We start from the raw sequence: 6045 nt of genomic DNA, 5'->3' as shown, positions 1-6045 counted from the left end.
ATTAAATTCGTGACACTCTCTTTCCTACTTCACGGTAATCCAAAACGAGCTTCCCTTCTTTGGACTTTTCGATGTCATCCGTCAACCCTGTCCGGTAAGGATTCCACACCTCGCAGCAATACTGCAGAAAAGGGCAAGCAAGCGTACTGCAGTCAGTTTCCTTAGTAGATCTGTAGCATCTTCTAAATGCTCTGCCAATGAAACGCAGTCATTAATTTTCCTTCCTCATAAAATTTCGTATGTAATCGTCCCAGTTTAACTTGTTCGTAATTTTAATCCCTAAGTATTTAGTTGAATTGACAGCCTTCAGATTTGAGTGAGGTATCATGTAACTGAAATTTAGATGATACTTTATAATACACATGTGGAGGGTCTCACAATTTCTATTGCTAAGAGTCAGTTACCACTTTTCACACCATATGGTTATCTTGTCTAAATCATTTTGCAATTTGTTTTGATCCTTTGTTGACTTTGCTAGACGATAAATGACAGGAACATGTGCAAACAATCCGAAAAAGGCTACTCAGATTGTTTCCTAAATCGTTTATATAGATTGGGAACTGCAGAGGGTCTATAACACGTCCTTGTCGTTCCCGTTGGCATCGCGAAGACAAGATTACAGTAATTACAACGCGTACACTGGGGTTTAAGCAATCGTTCTCCCTGTGCCCCATAGATGAAACGAACAGGTCCTATTAACTGGTACAATCGGAAGTACATTATGCCATGCATTTCACACTGGTTTGCAAATGAGGATCTAAAGACTGTGCAAGAAAACCGTGAGCTACAAATCAAAAAGGGAAGAGAGACATAGGCCGAGGAAGGGGACGGTGAACGCAATCTACGATGGCAAGTAATGCAACACATGTTTTTTTCTGAAAGAAAGTTGGTTTTATTCAGGTTTCCAATACACCACATCATTCCTCCTCCCCTTCCTCCCCCCCTCCCCCCCCCCGCCCACCCATATTTTGGCTACAAAACCCTACTTGTCAACATCATCTCCGTTCAATTCGACGGACTCAATTGATCGACGTCGGAGTCAACATCGTGCTGCGTCAATAGCCTCCCCATAATCCACGCGCTGCTTTCCACGGACTGCATCCTTCATTGGACTACACAGGTGGAACTCGCAAGGTGCGAGATTCGGGCTGTAGGAACGGGCCAATGAAGTTTTCTGAGCTCCTCTTGGGTGTGCACACTTGGTGAGGCCTAGCGTTGTCACGACGGACGAAACGTTCGCTTGCATTTTTTTTTGTTGAGGTAGTCGTTTCTTCAATTTCCTGCTGCTAGCGCAACACGCTTCCGAGCGACTGTAGCAACATGAGGATGGAAATCAAACAGAATAACCCCTTCAGAGTCCTTGAAGACTTTACCCCCCAAGTTTGGGGCTTTGAACCTTTTTCTTCGGGAGTCAGGTGGTGTGGCGCCGCTACAGAGATTCCCCTTTTGTTTTCGGTTCAAAGTGATAAACCTATGTTTCATCGCTTATGATGATGTTCAACCAAAAATTGTCATGATCAGTTTCGGAGGCGCAAACAACCCTTCACAGATGGTCCTTTTGTTGCTCTTTACGGTCTTGTGTTAAGTAGCGAGGAACGCAACGGGCATATAGACTACTGGCCATTAAAGTTGCTACACCACGAAGATGACGTGCTACAAACGCGAAATTTAACCGACAGGAAGAAGATGCTGTCATATGCAAATGATTAGCTTTTCAGAGCATTCACACAAGGTTGGCACCGCTGGCGACATACAACGCGATGACATGAGGAACGTTTCCAACAGATTTCTTATACACAAACAGCAGTTGACCGGCGTTGCCTGGTGAAATGCTGTTGTGATGCCTCGTGTAAGGAGAAGAAATGCGTACCATCACGTTTCCGACTTTGATAAAGGTCGGATTGAAGCCTATCGCGATTGCGGTTTATCGTATCGCGACATTGCTGCTCGCGTTGGTCGAGATCCAATGACTGTTAGCAGAATATGGAATCGTTAGGTTCAGGAGGGTAATACGGAATGCCGTGCTGGATCCCAACGGCCTCGTATCACTAGCAGTCGAGATGACGGGCATCTTATCCGCATGGCTGTAACGGATCGTGCAGCCACGTCTCGATCCCTAAGTCAACAGATGGGGACATTTGCAAGACAACCACCATCTGCACGAACAGTTCGACGATGCTTGCAGCAGCATGGTCTATCAGCTCGGAGATCGTGGCTGCGGTTACCCGTGACGCTACATCACAGACAGGAGCGCCTGAGATGGTGTACTCAACGACGATCCTGGGTGCACGAACGGCAAAATGTCATTTTTTCGGATGAATCCAAGTTCTGTTTGCAGCATCATGATGGTCGCATCCGTGTTTGACGACATCGCGGTGAACGCACATTGGGTGCGTGTATTCGTCATCGCCATACTGGCGTATCACCCGGCGTGATGATATGGGGTGCCGATGGTTACACGTCTCGGTCACCTCTTGTTCGCATTGACGGCACTTTGAACAGTGGACGTTACATTTCGGATGTGTTACGACCCGTGGCTCTACCCTTCATTCGATCGCTGAGAAACCCTACATTTCAGCAGGATAATGCACGACCGCATGTTGCAGGTCCTGTATGGGCCTTTCTGGATACATAAAATGTTCGACTGCTGCCCTGGCCAGCACATTCTCCAGATCCCTCACCAACTGAAAACGTCTGGTCAATGGTGGCCGAGCAACTGGCTCGTCACAATAGACCAGTCACTACTCTTGATGAACTGTGGTATCGTGTTGAAGCTGCATAGACAACTGTACCTGTACACGCCATCCAAGCTCTGTTTGGCTCAATGCCCAGGCGTATCAAGGCCGTTATTACGGCCAGAGGTGGTTGTTCTGAATACTGTTTTCTCTGAATCTATGCACGCAAATTGCGTGAAAATGTAGTCTCATGTCAGTTCTAGTATAATATATTTGTCTAATGAATACCGGTTCATCATCTGCATTTCTTCGTGGTGTAGCAATTTTAATGGCCAGTAGTGTACGTTTGAGCACCCCCACAGGCGGACGAGTGTGTCAGCACTACCAACGGAGATTTCCAGTTTAATAGCGAAGTGTTTCACTGTGTTCCGTGGGTCACCTCGAGTGAGAGTGTCCGCATGTTCCATCGCGACAGGTCACAGCTGCGTGCGGCCGGCTGGCACGCGGTAGATCGGACGAGTTTGCGCGACCTCGTGGCGGTGATAACAAACCTCTCGCCCAACGGCTCACCGTGCTTTCGTTCAGCGCCAGGTCTCCGTAGACATTCTTCAAGCGCCTACGAATATCTACGAGGCTCTCGTTTTCCTTGAAAAGAAATTCAGTGACAACTCTGAGCCTGGAACGCACCTCCATTGCAGACGCCATTTTAAAGGCTACGTATAGCGCCGGCACCTATCGGAACTTCATCTACATCTACATCTACGTGATTACTCTGCTATTCACAATAAAGTGCCTGGCAGAGGGTTCAATGAATCATCTTCATGCTTTCTCTCTACCGTTCCACTCTCGAACGGCGCGCGGGAAAAACGAGCACTTAAATTTTTCCGTGCGAGCCCTGATTTCTCTTATTTTTCGTGATGCTCATTTCTCCCTATGTAGGTGGGTGCCAACAGAATGTTTCGCAATCGGAGGAGAAAACTGGTGATTGAAATTTCATGAGCAGATCCCGTCGCAACGAAAAACGCCTTTGTTTTAATGATTGCCACTCCAATTCACGTATCATGTCTGTGGCACTATCTCCCCTATTTCGCGATAATACAAAACGAGCTGCCCTTCTTTGTACTTTTTCGATGTCATCCGTCAGTCCCACCTGATGCTGATCCCACACCGCACAGCAATACTACAGAATAGGGCGGACAAGCGTGGTGTAAGCAGTCTCTTTGGTAGACCTGTTGCACCTTCGTTGTGCCAATAAATCGCAGTCTTTGGTTTGCTCTACCCACAATATTATCTATGTGATCGCACCAATTTTGGTTATTTGTAATTGTAGTCCCTAAGTATTTAGCTGAATTCACAGCCGTCAGATTTGTGTGACTTATCGCGTAATCGAAATTTAGCTGATTTCTTTTAGTACTCATGTGAATAACTTCGCACTTTTCTTTATTCAGGGTCAATTGTCACTTTTCGCACCATACAGATATCTTATCTAACTCATTTCACAAGTAGTTTTTAACATCTGATGACTTTACGAGACGGTAAATGACAGCATCATCCGCAAACAATCTCCTATGTCGTTAATATAGATAAGGAACAATAGAGGGCCCATAACACTTCCTTGGGGAAAGCCGGACATTACTTCTGTTTTACTCGATGACTTTCCGTCTATCACTACGAACTGTGACGTTTCTGACAGGAAATCATGAATCCAGTCGCACAACTGAGGCGATACTCCGAAGGCACGCAGTTTGGTTCGAAGACGCTTTCGAGGAACGGTGTCGAAAGCCTTCTGGGAATCTAAAAATATGGAATCAATTTGACATTCCCTGTCGATAGCATTTATTACTTCATGAGTATAAAGAGCTAGTTGTGTTTCATAAGAACGATATTTTCTGAACCCGTTCTGACTATATGTCAACAAATGGTTTTCTTCGAGGTACTTCATAATGTTCGAATACAGTGTATGTTCTAAAACCCTACTGCAAATCGACGTTAGTGATATATGCTTGTAATTCAGCGGATTACTCCTACTTCCCATTTTGGGTATTGGTGTGACTTGAGCAATTTTCCAGTCTTTACGCACGTATCTTTCTATGAGCGAGCGGTTGTATATAATTGCTAAATATAGAGTTTTTTTTATCAGAATACTCTGAGAGGAACCTGACTGGTATACAATCTGGACCGGAGGCCTTGCCTTTATTAAGTAATTTAAGCTGCTTTGTTACACCGAGGATATCTACTTCTATGTTTCTTATCTTGGCAGTTGTTCTTGATTGGAATTCAGGAATATTTACTTCGTCTTCTTTGGTGAACGAGTTTCGGAAAACCGTGCTTAATAATTCTGCTTTAGTGGCACCGTCATCAGTGACTTTACCGTTGTTATCGCGCAGTGAAAGTATTGATTGTGTCTTGCCACTGGTGTGCTTTATGTATGACCAGAATCTCTTTGGATTATCTGCCAGATTTCGAGACAGAATTTCGTTGTGGAAATTATTAAAAGCATCTCGCATTGAAGTACGCGCCATATTTCGAACTTCTGTAAAACTTTGCCAATCCTGGGGATTTTGCGTTCTTTTAAATTTGGCATGCTTGTTTCGTTGCTTATGCAACAACGATCTGACCCGTTTTGTGTACCATAGGGGATCAGTACCATCACTTATTAATTGATGTGGTATATATCTCTCAATTGCTGTTGATACTATCTCTTTGAAAACATTCCACAATTTTTCTACGCTTACGTGATCAGATCGGAAGGAGACTGTGTCTTAAAAAGGCGTTAGCCGGCCGTAGTAGCCATGGGGTTCTAGGCGCTACAGTCTGGAGCCGCGCGACCGCTACGGTCGCAGGTTCGAATCCTGCGTCGGGTTCGTGATGTCCTTAGGTTAGTTAGGTTTAAGTAGTTCTAACTTCTAGGGGACTGCTGACCAAAGAAGTTAAGTCCCATAGTGCTCAGAGCCATATGAACCATTTAAAAAGGCGTTAAGAGCTGAAGCGGGACTATTGCACGATGTCCCACAAGAAATTCTGCATTTTTCCAACCTAAAATGGCAGAAGAAAGTGTTGCATTACTATTGAACACCCCTTGCATGCGAACACAGAACAGACAGATGCCGAATCCATAAACGCACGACCGCGACGAAGTGTTGACCCTGCAATACTAGAGAATGGGAGTAACTCACTGAAGTGCGTCGTAGTTCGCACGCCGTGACGTTTTGCTAGCTATCGCAGGTCCTTGGAAGGACGATGACGTGTTCAGGGCACACCGAGGGTAGCAGCCTTGAGGACAAAATTTGTTGCTGCGTGATTCAGCGGCGGAAATCCGGCTGAATCAGGCAGGGAGCGATAAGGGGCGGAAGGTAGCGTCCTGAGTAGG

Source organism: Schistocerca serialis, chromosome 7 (assembly GCF_023864345.2).
Source record: "Schistocerca serialis cubense isolate TAMUIC-IGC-003099 chromosome 7, iqSchSeri2.2, whole genome shotgun sequence".
Lineage (NCBI taxonomy): Eukaryota > Metazoa > Arthropoda > Insecta > Orthoptera > Acrididae > Schistocerca > Schistocerca serialis.
This window is presented reverse-complemented; position numbering follows the sequence as displayed.